The sequence below is a fragment of the Crassostrea angulata genome, chromosome 9 (assembly GCF_025612915.1).
Source record: "Crassostrea angulata isolate pt1a10 chromosome 9, ASM2561291v2, whole genome shotgun sequence".
In the NCBI taxonomy this organism is placed as follows: Eukaryota; Metazoa; Mollusca; class Bivalvia; order Ostreida; family Ostreidae; genus Magallana; species Magallana angulata.
Window position 1 is genome coordinate 37388007 of NC_069119.1, and position 15329 is coordinate 37403335.

A 15329-nucleotide genomic window follows, 5' to 3' on the forward strand; every position below is an offset into this window, starting at 1 on the left:
TATAATTATGAAGATCTTGAAAAAAATTAAACCCCATGCAGTCATTCATTAAAACGAATTTGATTTATCTTTTATTACTATAACAAACTTTTTGTACCTATCAGATATACATGTATTCAATACAAACTAAATATGAAACTGATTTATAAAGAAAAACAAATTTCCACAATATAAATAGAGAATAATACATACCCTTTTCCATATCACAGCCAGTCACAGCCCGAGACTCCAATATCAGCCAGAGGGCCAAAGGCCCGAGGGATGATATTGGTCGAGGGCTGATACAGGCTTTGATATTGAAAAGGGTATTTATTATTAAATTTATTACATACTTAGTAATAAAAAAAATTAAAAGGGCATCAACTTGAACAAATTGATTTTAAATATTATTTGAAAGTAGTCTGTACATGTATTAAATAAAATATGAGATCTTGTTTTACCAAACATGTAGCTACTGAACCGGAATTTCCTAGTGTTTTAAAATTAACTGCTCCAAAACTGAAGTGTTCAACTGCATTTAAAAATGTTGATGTAAGAAATGTTTTAGTTTCCTTCTGTAAACATCCACAAATGCCGAAACGGAAAAAAGGCAAGGGGTGAGATACGGATCCGTATCAGCCCTAGGGCTGATAACCTGTATCAGCCCCGGAGGCCGATATGAGTTTTGGGATGTCATCTTTATCACATATGCAAAAAAACTGTTTTAATTACTAAGTATGTAATAAATAATTATAATGTGAATCATATTGCTGCAAATTGTTGATTTAGAACAAAGTGCATAAATATCAAAACATCTTTTTCGTTAATAAATGCCACTGCTTCAATTACTGACATGTTGAATACAGTCTGATGTGCTTGATGAGAATATAAACCCAGACGTCACAAGGATACGAAATAGGCCCTAGCTTGTTTCACTATGAGAGTAACACAATGGACTCTCTCTCTCTCTCTTTCTCTCTCTCTCTCTCTCTCTCTCTCTCTCTCTCTCTTTTCATGTTTTGAACCATGATTTGTATGTTCTAATGTTCTAGTCATAAATCAGCCTACTGTATGGCAATAACTTGCGGTTCTTGCACTATGATAATAGAAGAGACAAGCTGTGCAGTAGTATCCATGGTCATCGATTGGATATGGTGGATACAATAAGTCTCTTTGTCGAGCGGTATCAGTAAAATGACACAGGGAAGAATTTTTGTCTGTTTTTATCACTAGTATTCTATATAATCTCTGTAATCAGTGTGAGGGTATGGGATAAAGGATCTGTTCCTTAAGGGTGGGTTTCTGTACTGGACGCTGTCAGTGTGAGGGTATGGGAGAGAGGATCTGTCCGTTTAGGGAGGGAGGGGCTACATGTCTGTGCTGAATGTTCTGAATCTCCTCACTGGGAATGAAGTAAAGAGGGACGTATCGTACCACGCCAGAACTCCAGATCTAAAATAATCAGAATCAAAATACATGTACCATGGTACCTATAATACTATTCTATATTTCTTTCAGGCAATGATCTTTTTCACACTATTTTTTTTTAATCATTTTTATATTGCAAACATAGAATACAGTAAAAATCGAATCATTTACCAGCATCTTTACCAATAAAACATTACTAATGTCACAAGTATGAATTTGTGCAAATTATTAAATTATCTACTTTTAGTAATTTGAAACACAGAGTAAAGTTTGTAAATTTTTTATAGAATTGCATATTAATCAAGACATTTCTAATTTACATGATTTTAAACCTGTAATTTACACTCACAATGGACAGGAGAGCCCCTTTGTCAAAACTGGGTTGGAATGACACATGTAGCGGGTATTCCCCAGACTCTCCCTGAATCAAGCCACTGAAAGACAAAGCAACAAACTGCGACTTAGAAATACACCCACATTTGTAAAATAAATCATAAGACAAAACATTTTATTTTATTTTTCTAGCTGAAGTATTCAAGGGGCATTCTTTTCCAATGGAAGATTGTACCAGATAATATGAAAATGACTCAATTTTTTAAACCACTAAAGTCATTTCAATTTTTTTTATATCAAAATGGCAGTAAAATTCATCATTGTGACGACAGAAGTTGACGTAATGAAATGAATGACATTGACACTGAACCTGGTATTAAAGAAAGAAACATTTTCCTTGGGGGGGGGGGGGGAGGGAGATATTAAAGATAATAAATTTTTGAAAAGATTTGTGAGGTCTCACCAAGGTGTGATTTCCAGCATTGGATTAATCCGTGTTCTGAAGAGGGCGACGTACGGCAACACTTGTCCCTTGTCGTCTACAAACAGATTAACAAGGACATCAATACATTATAACATTTGATACCCACCTCTATGGTGTCATTGATGTCAACAATACTTTTATATCAACAGCTACATCAGTGAAGCATTGCAAGCTCTACCAGCGTACTTCTACACATGTTTTATGTGAACAAAGAATTTAGCTGCAAATCAGACCAACAATTTGTTGTAAATTGCACGTGGTCTTCTCTTTTACACTCTGATGAGAACAAGTGAAAATATCTTGTTTAAAGACCGGGGTTTTCAACTGGTCGGTTAACCTCAGGTAAGTTCAGGTGGGGGGTGGAGCCTTAAGGGAAAACACGCTCGCCTGTGTATACATGTCTATATACATGGGATGTTAAAACGCTCTTATTATAGTTTTTCTGATGATCTTGAAAACTATCATATTTATATATTTACATCTACCAAGTATTATTCCCTCTATTTCTTACGGAAACTTATAGTTAATTCATAGCTCTATAGAAACAGCCAGATTGAAATCTACACGCCCCGTTTATTGATTGGTCGAAATCTACAGCGGCTGAAACTGACAAGAAAGTGACAGGACCAAACTTGACACGCCCAGTTTATCGATTGGTCGAGTCCTACAACTACGGTACCTAGGAAAAATCACGGACTGCACGAAATAATCATGACGACGGCAGACTCTCAGTCTCACAGGAGGCGATTTGGCTGTTTCTTTTAGTTAACGTACTTGCGTACATTAACGGTAATTTAGTGAATTTTACTTAATTTTCATAATCAATTTATCAATTGGCTTAAAGAAAGATGTTAATATAAACAATAAAATGCTTTCTTTGGTGATTCATTTGGGTAATGAAGGTAGCGATCATTGCAGAAAAAATTTACATAACCCACTAACGCGGGTTATGTATTTTTTCTGCAATGTCGCTACCTTCATATCCCGAATGAATCACCAAAGAAAGCATTTTATTGTTTAAATATGTATATGTACAAGGAAAAACAAACTGTAGATTGTATAATGAATTATATAATTGTGCTAATAGACATTGGATTTTACTGTCAAGGTATAGATGAAAAGACAGAAGTAAATTGCACGATCGTCACGAGCGTTAGACATGGTATACACAGGACAAGTAAACAATTATAAATTATTTTCTAACATCCAATCTCGGGCCTCAACTCAGTTGATTGAGAGGGGTACACTGATGAGGTAAATTTAAAGACGGTGCTTTTTTTCATGGTCTTTAAGTTTTAAACCTAGTATGACCTCCAGTGTAAAAAGGTTCTGTACCATACCGTGTAGTGTGACCGCCAGTCTCTCTCCGTGTCGGTCCATCACCATGCTCTGCACTAGTCCCCCGACCCTGAAAAAAAAACACGACCAATGATGTCACAATCAGCAACAGATGAAAATTACTCTCAGTTATTTGTGACAATCAGAATGGTATTAAAGTTAATTCTTCTCCCAGCCAATATCGCATAGGGTCGCTGCTTATCCTCGATTTGGTTATGAAGGGATGAGAATCATTGAAACCTCCTAGATGTGAGTCATATAAAACTTTGATTCCGCAAAATTTTGAATCTGGGTTCAAAACAACATGCAATTTTCAAAACTCAGGTTCAATATTTTGCTGCAAAATATTAACCCCCCCCCCCCCCTAAAATATGCCATATATGACTGGAAAATGTTTCCAAATTCTATATGTTTGCCATTATGATAAAACTCAGAGATTCTGCTGGGACTAAGCAAGAGTTACTGTTCTTACCTTACAATGTCCCCATCCTCTGTAACTAGATCCACCTCTGCCAAGCTGACAGACACAACAGCTGACTGAGATCCACCAATCACAGTGCTCGTATCATCAATGCTGGTGGAAAATGTAAGAGAGTATATGATTGGTTCAGATTCTGTTGCAAACAGCAAGGTTCTACCATCAGGACTCCAGCACGCCGCCTGTCAGAGAAAACAAAAGAGAGAGTTACATGTACATGTGCATGTATTTCACTAGCAGTCAAATGCATGATTCAGGTAAAACAGAGCTCACTTTGCATTTCTAATCATGCTAATAGAGCTGGATAGTCATGGCCAATTTTAGACTATAGCCATCTCTGTAAAATAAAGGACTCCAACAAGCCGCCTGTGAGAGAAAGCGAGTTACATGTACATGCATTTCATTAGGGTTATAATTCTTAAAAACATATTTATACTCATTAATTTTTTAATTATTAATTAGTAGCTCGATGCATGATGCAGTTAAAACTGAGCTCACTTTGCACTGTGTGGGAAATTACATATTTCTAATAGGGCTAAATGGTCATGGACAATTTTTTAATATATATATAGGAGAGTATTCAAATTTCAAACCAAAAATATTTGGGGTTTCTTTTCTAAAATCAAAGGCCGGAACGGCCACAAAGGCGTCGAGCTGACATTTTCTTTTATATAGAATATATATGATATCAATAATTTAAATTTCTCCAGTTCTCTACTAATAGTCGTATATCAAATATTACTAGAATAAAAAAGTAAATGAATTATGTTTTGTGCTGCTTTAAAAACAAAAATCAGTATATTTCCTTATAAAATAGGTACCGATGCGTTTATAATACAATAACTCATCATGGGTGATTGTTTACAAACAAATCCACAACATGTGCTATCTAAAATGCTCGACCAAACCAACTGCATTATCGTGTTTTCTTATTGCAACAAAATCACTAGATACGTTTATCGCTTACATTTATTTTGGAGACCGTGCCCGATAAATAGTAAATTTACATATTAAATTTTATTTCTATCGGGCATGGTCTCCAATTAAAATGTAAGCGATAAACTTAGTTACTATTTGCAAAATGTTTACATCTTATTGTATTCATCCGCCATTTTTTGTTTCAGCAAATTTATACTTATGCAATGAGTTGTCAATAACCAGGTAGGCAAAGATGGGTTTTTGTACACAATTTAGTTAAATAAATGGAATAAAAATATTGTAATACATTTAATACTTAAAAGAACTTATTTTCTGTGCGCATTTAAAAGGCGGTGCAGTGCATGAATTTTTGGACGATTGCCAATCCAGACGATCGCTAGAAGGCTGCCGAGCATTAGCTCGACGCCTTAAAAAAAAATAGTAGAGCTCACTAAAATCTAGAATTAAGGGGTAGATCTGATGGTTAATTTGTTGAGCATCCAGTCTCCTTGGTATCAACTTTGTATGATTAAATAATGCCCCTACCTATAGCGGACTCCTATACCACTGTGCCTTTATGGTACAAAGCAACTGAGAGAGAATAGATTCTCCCCCTGTCTCTTTAATTTGCTCACCTGATTCTCCTCCCCTTAGCATCTCTCTTCAATTTGTTGTTTAAAATAACATTACAACGACTTGTACACTACTTAAAAGAAAAAACTTGTACTCTACCTTACAATGACTTGAACTAATGTACTCTACCTTAAACAACTTGTAGAATACCGTACATGGACTTGTACACTACCTTAAACCAACTTGTACATTACCTTACAATGACTTGGACACTACCTTAGAACAACTTGTACTCTACTTGTACACTACCTTACAAAGACTTGTACAGTACCTTACAATGACTTGTACAGTACCTTACAATGACTCGTACAGAACCTTACAATGACTCGTACAGTACCTTACAATGACTCGTACAGTACCTTACAATGACTCGTACAGTACCTTACAATGACTTGTACAGTACCTTACAATGACTTGTACAGTACCTTACAATGACTTGTACACTACTTTACAATGACTTGTACACTACTTTACAACGACTTGTACACTACCTTACAATGACTTGTACACTACCTTACAATGACTTCTACACTACCTTACAACGACTTGTACACTTGGTCCAGACCTCACACGTCCATTGCTTGGTTTCCCACACCCTGAAATTCAAAGTCTTCATATAACCAGCATAAAGGAGAAATGTCTGTTTCAATATGAAATATACTGGATCTAAAATATCTTTTTAGTTAGTAGTTTTAATCAGAAGAAGAAATAAGGTATCATTTTTAGTTGTATATTGGGATACAAGTTTGTCACGTGATCACACCCCATGAAGCCCTTCGGGCCCGAAGGGCTTTACGGAAGATTTGATCATGTACCAACCCCTATTTAAGTTTCATCTTTCATCTCTAAGGAATCTCACTGGGATATAACCTGGTCAGCCCACAAGTTGTGGCAGGAAAGACTTTTGGTTTCAATATTGAAATAAGGACTTTAGTTCTGGCATTTGCACTTACATGTATAAAATTTTTGGCCCATGATAAGTTTTCTCTAAAATAACTTCACACTTTCCTAAAATAACTTCACACTTCCTTACTTAAAGAAAATGTGAGAATGAAGACCTCAGACTTGAGCAGCTGAAAGGACTTTAGTTTTAGAACTTCCACTGGAGTTAGCTTAACAGCTGAAAGGACTGTGGACTTCAATAGAGACACTGAGCATTCCCATCAGTTACCTGTACAGCCATTAGTTACATAATTATGTACCTGTACAGCCAAACAGTGGCAGACAAGACTTTGAGTTTCAATAAGGACATAAGTTCTGGAATTTGCACTTTTAACATTATTTGGCCCAAGGTTAGTTTTCCTCAAATAACTTTCCTTGAATTACATATTTAAGAAGATGAGGCGATGAAGCCCTTAGATTTTAAGGACTTTGGTTTTAGACCTTCCACTGGAGTTACAGCTGAGAAAGTAGTAGAGAAAACTTAGGACTTAAAAAGAGACACTAAGAATTCCCATCAAATACCTGAACAGCTGGGAAGGCGTGGCCGAGAAGACTTTGGATCCGTCTGGTGACCACTTGATGAGGGAGACTCCGCCCCCTCCTAACCGCCGAAGCGGAACACACGTCTCCATGGGGACATCCCAAGCCTACAATGTTACTACTTTATAAAGAAGTTGTTATCACAATATTTACATACAATGTGGATTGAAAGTTAATTAAAGTAAATAAGTATTGATATCTGCCTATAATTTGGATTTAATTTAAATCAAAATCACATATGTACTGTAACATTAACAATTTCATATTGCATATATGCTGTTCTATCATCACATGGTCATTATTAATAACTGTTTTCCCTTGAAAATGTCACACTTTCATTGGTATACACATAGCACGTGATTGCCTCATATATCTCTATATTAATAGATAAGTATCATGAGTATCTATAGAAACAAAATTATATTGCCAATGTTCACTAATAAAAACTACTTTAAATATGGCATTGTTTTAGCAGGGATTAAATTCAAAATTTTAAATAAAGTTAAACATTAAAACACATTCATTAACAATGTCAGTACTGTACTTATATTACATAATTTCCTAACCATACGAGAGGAGGATAAAAATACTTGTATGTACTGTCTAGATCAGTATTAATGTCACAAACACTGTATCCTAACCATCAGAGAGGTGTCAACCGGCGAGGCGGACAGGAGGATGCGACCGCTAGGGTCCCAGGCCAGACAGGTGACGGGAGCATGGTTCTGTTGTTGTAACACCTGGCAGGAACTCGTAGACGGTCTGAAAGGTAAAAGACATACCTGGTATTTACATTTAAGGTATAACACACCTGGTATGTTGAAGTGAGTTATAGGTATACTAGGTATGTACAAAATGTACAGGTAAGATTTAAGAAGGAGAGATTTAAGTTAACTAGGTAGAGGTGAGATATGAGTACCTGGTGGCCAGTGATGTGGGCTCCACGTGCCAGATGAGGACACAGGACTGACAGGCTACTGCCAGGACCGAGGCAGACTGAGGCCTAAAACACAACACAGACATTACAGGACAGACAGGCTACTGCCAGGACCGAGGCAGACTGAGGCCTAAAAACACAACACAGACATTACAGGAATGACAGACTACTGCCAGGACCGAGGCAGACTGGGGCCTAAAAACACAACACAGCTATTACAAAGTACAGGGTACACATACATTTTGTAACATGACCATTACAGGGAAACTCTTCCAGCATTGACACAAAGCAGCAATCTCAGGAAATCTTCACAACATTTACAGCATTAAAATCTTATTGTAAGTTTCAGTTAATTTAAAAGCAGCTTTGAAATAGGGTACATGTAAAGTGCAAAAAGGAAATCGATACAAAACCAAACATAATGAAATGAAAGTAAAACCAATCGAAACGAAATCAAAAATCAAAACGAAACGAAGTAAGTCTGACAAACATTTGACACAGTCATTTTGTACTGTTTAAGAAAGCATGCAGATTTTGAGTTTTCTTGTGGCAAAATTTTCAAAAATAACCCCCACCATTTCACTCTAGAAAATGAAATTTTAAGCTATATCAATTTTTCAGTATTAAGTTATTTTGAACCTACTAAATTGTCACATTCCTCCCTTTAATAGTATTGTCAATCCTCTATATAGCTAATGTAAAAGATATGCACTTCAGTTAATCAATTAGACATAATTTCATGAAACACAGAGATAAAGGCTCTGAACACTCACTGCCATGCTAAGTCTGCCACGTTCTTCTGTAGTTTGTGTTTGAGCGTGGGCACTAGGTCACTCTTCCCAGAATGCACTTTGATGGAATCGTCTGCAAGGGCATACGCAAATTTGAGGGTGTGAGGATGCCAAGCAAAAGCTTTTACAGGACTCCTAGACCTAGACAATGACAGAGATGGAAAACATTTAATTAGAACATTTCATGTTCAGTACAATTGCAAAACTTGTCCATATATTTATTGCGTATACCAATTAACATAAAACAAAATTTGTTCTTGAATTGATCTTGTTTTCCCAATACTTCCAATATTTCAAGTAAAGCCTTAAATGTCAATTTTTATGTAAATATCAATTCAACAGCTTATTCTTTATTCAAAAGGCAATAAAATTAGCCTCCCGGTCTGGCAGCACCATTTGAATAGACGTGAGCAGACTCTGAGTTAATTCTATATGGCCCTACCAGTTCTTGCTACTTACAATACCTGAAAACTTGCCTTTTATTATAGCATTGAATGATTTATTTTTGACGTCGTCGTGTCAATAACTGCCGTCAGGTGAGCAGACAAATTGAATAACGCGCGTTAGCGCGTTATGATAATTTGTCTGCTCACCTGACGGCAGTTATTGACACGACGACGTCAAAAATAAATCATTAAATGCTTATATTTACATTTTCTTACTGAAGAAATCAATTGTTTACTTAAATAAATCGACATAAAGTGCAGATAACGGAGGGAGTAAATTAGTAACAGCAAGAACAGCTGTTTTGTCAAACCGGTTTAAACTGGTTTTTACAAAGACTGTTGAGATGAGATCGGCGAGCATGAAAATATCATCCATGATAAATAACTCTTAAAATATTGCTTTTAACAATAAAGTCAACTTTTTTGTTGAAGAATTATAAAACATGGTGTTTTTTCAACATTCATGAAATGCATTTTTTAACCGATAACTTAGAAATCACTGTTTGAGAACTACTTATGTAAATTACTCGTAAATTCATACGCAGTGAATAGGTGTTGCATTTAGAGGCATTTAAACATCACGGAATTTAATGGAAAAACACAGTAGAATGTAAATATAATATATTGACCTTGCCTGTTAATGACTTACCAGTTCACAATGTCCGAGAACTTGGTTATGATTTCTTCATTTGACATCTATATAAAGTAACCATGGATATATTCAACAATGCATATGTATATATTTTCAGAGTACAGCTTTAAAAAGAACAAACACTGTAGTCATAAACTTAAGTATTAACTTTTCCAACAAAGATTATGAAAGACAGTCAAATCATTTTAACATTAACCAGTTCATGATAGAATTGAGAGATGTTTCCTCAAATTTCAACAAGTTTAGGCTACATACTAGCTACAATGAAACTTGTTTAATACAAACACGAATATAGCAAATTCTCAGATATAAACGTTTTTATAAGTTATGAGTTTTTTTAAGTCCCTGGTAAAAATTCTTATTAAATCTTTGCAAAATTTTACGGTAAAAACGCTTTTGAATATAACGAACTAACGGATATAACAAACTGATTTTGAGTCCCGTAGAGGTGAATAATAACGAAATTAACACTTTTAAAAGAAACTTCTTTACAAATTAAAAAGTTTGCACTACCATTTAACATAATAGTTTGAATGAATTTATTATTTTTCACATAAATTTTTCAATTCACCATCCGATTATGAAAGGCATCAAAGTAATGTATTTTTATTCTAAGCCTAAATTAGCAAAAAGTATAGTCTGGTGAAAGAAAACATGTATATAGTGAATTCGCTATAGTAATTACGAATTCGTTATACAGATATAACAAATTACAGATATAATGAAGTAAATCCATTGGTCCCTAGGACTTCGCTATAACAAAGTTTTACTGTACATGTATTACACGCGTTCTAGTCCAATACTGTACATGTATTACACACGTTCTAGTCCTATACTCACAGAGAGATGGGGGAAGATAGAACCATGGAGGGAGTTGGCCCACCGAACAAAGGTCAAGGTTTTCTTGGCAGCAACACCGACCCAGTCAGGGACTGAAAAAAACAATGGAGGATGGATGCTACGCTAACATCAGTTTTCAAAGTAGAACCTCTGTAACAAGACCTTGGACTTTCGAAAGGACATACATTGTAACTGAATCTTTTCTTGCATTAAAACAAGTTAAAAATGAGGCTGGTTTCGAATGAAAAAAACATGCATAGATCTTAGATTGCATAGTCTTAGCTCAAAAGCCAAAATCGTGTGGATTTCAAAAAGCTAAGGCTGAGTGTCCAGCAATGAAATAGACAGGCCTACGTCACATTGCTGTTTGACATATTTACCCCAAATCCAAGCTCTTGTTAAAATGATTCTATGAATAAACAACTGGGGGTTTTTTTCTGCAGGTGCAAATATTTATCATAGCATAAAACAATTTTTCTGAAATTACAAATTTTTGGATTTTGATTTCAAAATATATATGGGTAGGTGCATTTATAGTGGTATTTACATGTACGTAAGCAGAAGAATGTTTTAATGCAATATGCATATAGGACAATGTGGACAATTCAAATTTAATAATTTAAAATTACCCCCCCCCCCCCCGAAAAAAAATTTCTGAATCAAATTAAAAGTAGAAAAACTCAGTCATGTATATATACATGTGTGTGTTAGATTTCATGGATTTTACAATAGTTAATCAATGTTCAAACTCAGATAGTAAAATTACCAAAAATTAAACCCCCCTACCCTCCCCCCAATATTTTTCTTGATTAGTATATGAACAAAATAACTTCAGAAGAATTCATAATTTAATATATTCAAACTTCTCACCTTCACTGCTACTGTTGACAATTTCCTCGAATACACCTGGAGAGCCCATCTCATACCTACAGCAAGAAATACACTAGTCTACAGTAATACACCCGGAGAGCCCATCTCATACCTACAGCAAGAAATACACTAGTTCACAGTAATACACCTGGAGAGCCCATCTCATACCTACAGCAAAAAATACTGTAATCTGTATTGAATCCGGTGAAATATGAGCAGCAAGTTTCAGTCCATGCTGGAGATTTTTGGTCATTACCCAGGCTACTGTAACCATTTGTATGTTGAGAGGCTTTTTATAAAGGTTCTCATCACAGCAAAAGTACATTATTGTTCTCCAACTTGCACAGTATTGGTTTGTATGTCATACATATATTTGTTATATTCAGTAGTATATCCTCACTATATAACTCTATATAGACAAATGGTCAATAATTGTAATATTAGCTCGTACGAAAAATATTGACCGGTCAATATTTTTTTAATATTGACCGGCTAGGAATAATATCTTGATAACATTCCCTCTATTTCAAAATAATCCCCTCTGATTTGTTGATTTGTAAACGGTGACGTAAATAAATCTTTGCGACTCCAAAACAAAGTGACGTCATAATGGGCAATCAGTCAAGGCAAGTAAACAACGGACGCACAATGCTACGGTTCGCTATCATAACTTCTGTTGAGAGACCATGTAAGAGAGTCTGTAATAGACCTTAGTCTGTTTGTCTGTTAGTCTGTCTCTCTAGGCTTGAATACTGTTACACATAAATGATCAAAATAAGAATCATTACCAAGCATGTAGTGCTCTCTTCCACACCGTCTCATTGTGGGGCAGAAATGCTGACTTGGCATTTTCTCGGTGAGTCAAACTACTTGATCCACCCCCGGAAATCACAACCTCTGGGTAGGAAGGAGGCTGTGGGAACAAAAAATCTTAAAATTGATTTCTAAACAGAACATCCAAAGGAAATGCAGTTGGATAAATATACTACCTGCATTCGGAAGATACATTCTGTGGAATTATTTTGGGGGGTCAATTTTTTTGGGTAGCCAAAATTTTCCTGGTTCATGGGGACATAATTTCGTTGGTGTGTATTCGGGATAATTTTGATAAATATTGAACAAATGGTTGTGTATATGTTCGTGGCAATGTAAAAAGTTTAGGGCAAGAGTTACCTACTAACATTGGACCCCCATAAACAAGGGGCGCATTTGATGATTTCACAGTAACATAAACAGTTAATTGTGAGGTTTATTTCAGATGTTATAACCTCTTGGTACCAGGAACCACTAGTTCAAACACTAACAGGGAAACAAGAATCACAGTAGCCTAACAAGACTGATAGGATATGTCTCTGCCGGCCCTACCGCTGGCTACTGACCAAGGACCAGTCCATGTGGTAACTTTTTATACGCTTCAGAACAAGGAAACTTAGTATAAAATTAAAGAACCTGTTTAGAATTATTTAACAATGTTCCTTTTTACAGAGTTTAGACTTTAGAAATACTTGACAAGTTGACTGTGTACCTTTTTGTATGGTTTAGACATACTTGACAAGTTGACTGTGTACCTTTTTGTATGGTTTAGAACTACTTGACAAGTTGACTATGTACCTTTTTGTATGGTTTAGAACTACTTGACAAGTTGACTGTGTACCTTTTTGTAAGGTTTAGAACTACTTGACAAGTTGACTGTGTACCTTTTTGTATGGTTTAGTACTACTTGACAAGTTGACTGTGTACCTTTTTGTATGGTTTAGAACTACTTGACAAGTTGACTGTGTACCTTTTTGTATTGTTTAGACATACTTGACAAGTTGACTGTGTACCTTTTTGTATGGTTTAGACATACTTGACAAGTTGACTTTGTACCTTTTTGTATGGTTTAGAACTACTTGACAAGTTGACTGTGTACCTTTTTGTATGGTTTAGAACCACTTGACAAGTTGACTATGTACCTTTTTGTATGGTTTAGAACTACTTGACAAGTTGACTGTGTACCTTTTTGTATGGTTTAGAACTACTTGACAAGTTGACTGTGTCCCTTTTTGTATGGTTTAGAACTACTTGACAAGTTGACTGTGTACCTTTTTGTATGGTTTAGAACTACTTGACAAGTTGACTGTGTACCTTTTTGTATGGTTTAGATCTACTTGACAAGTTGACTATGTACCTTTTTGTATGGTTTAGAACTACTTGACAAGTTGACTGTGTACCTTTTTGTATGGTTTAGAACTACTTAACAAGTTGACTGTGTACCTTTTTGTATGGTTTAGAACTACTTGACAAGTTGACTGTGTACCTTTTTGTATGGTTTAGACATACTTGGCAAGTTGACTGTGTACCTTTTTGTATGGTTTAGAACTATTAACAAGTTGACTGTGTACCTTTTTGTATGGTTTAGAACTACTTGACAAGTTGACTGTGTACCTTTTTGTATGGTTTAGAACCACTTGATAAGTTGACTCAGTGTACCTTTTTGTATGGTTTAGAACTACTTGATAAGTTGACTATGTACCTTTTTGTATGGTTTAGAACTACTTGATAAGTTGACTATGTACCTTTTTGTATGGTTTAGAACTACTTGACAAGTTGACTGTGTACCTTTTTGTATGGTTTAGAACTACTTGACAAGTTGACTGTGTACCTTTTTGTATGGTTTAGAACTACTTGGCAAGTTGACTGTGTACCTTTTTGTATGGTTTAGAACTACTTGACAAGTTGACTATGTACCTTTTTGTATGGTTTAGAACTACTTGACAAGTTGACTGTGTACCTTTTTGTATGGTTTAGAACTACTTGACAAGTTGACTGTGTACCTTTTTGTATGGTTTAGACATACTTGGCAAGTTGACTGTGTACCTTTTTGTATGGTTTAGAACTATTAACAAGTTGACTGTGTACCTTTTTGTATGGTTTAGAACTACTTGACAAGTTGACTGTGTACCTTTTTGTATGGTTTAGAACCACTTGATAAGTTGACTCAGTGTACCTTTTTGTATGGTTTAGAACTACTTGATAAGTTGACTATGTACCTTTTTGTATGGTTTAGAACTACTTGATAAGTTGACTATGTACCTTTTTGTATGGTTTTGAACTACTTGACAAGTTGACTGTGTACCTTTTTGTATGGTTTAGAACTACTTGGCAAGTTGACTGTGTACCTTTTTGTATGGTTTAGAACTACTTGACAAGTTGACTGTGTACCTTTTTGTATGGTTTAGAACTACTTGACAAGTTGACCAGACCCCCATTTTGTTCACAAATTGTGATGGTTCTTTCCATGGGGGGCAGAGGGAAAGATTGAGAAGATGCTGTTCTCTGACATTAGGGTTTAACACTAAGGCACATCCGACCGACTTTTTCTAGTAAACTATAGGTCCGGTCGGGTTAAATGTCTGTGTAGTACCCCGACTGGTCGTGTGAAAAAAAAGTATGCACTTAATATTCTGTAATATTAATACTAATAGAAGTAAAAGCTCTTTTCCTAACAGGCATAAATTCTACAAACTGTCATTTAAGTACAACCAAAGGACTAACCTAGAGAATGAAGAGGGGGACTTTTTGATCGGTACCTTTGTCGGAATGTCCTCCGAACCAAAAGTTTAAAGTCGCCTTGTACACAGAGTTCATAATCGTGTAAATTAATCCCAAGGGCAATAAAATGATAATTATTAAATTCTAAGGACGTCTTCACAAACCCAGCTTACGCCTCTTGTGATA

At 35.5% G+C, this 15329-nt stretch overlaps 1 protein-coding gene and 1 pseudogene across 1 annotated transcript in view; both read right to left on the reverse strand.

The window, feature by feature from the left end:
* The window catches only part of LOC128163636 (uncharacterized), a 163388-nt gene that overhangs the window by 95211 nt on the left and 52848 nt on the right, over nt 1-15329 (reverse strand). The gene's annotated exons all lie outside the window — the stretch shown is intronic.
* Nucleotides 54-14934, reverse strand: LOC128163640 (aladin-like; annotated as a pseudogene).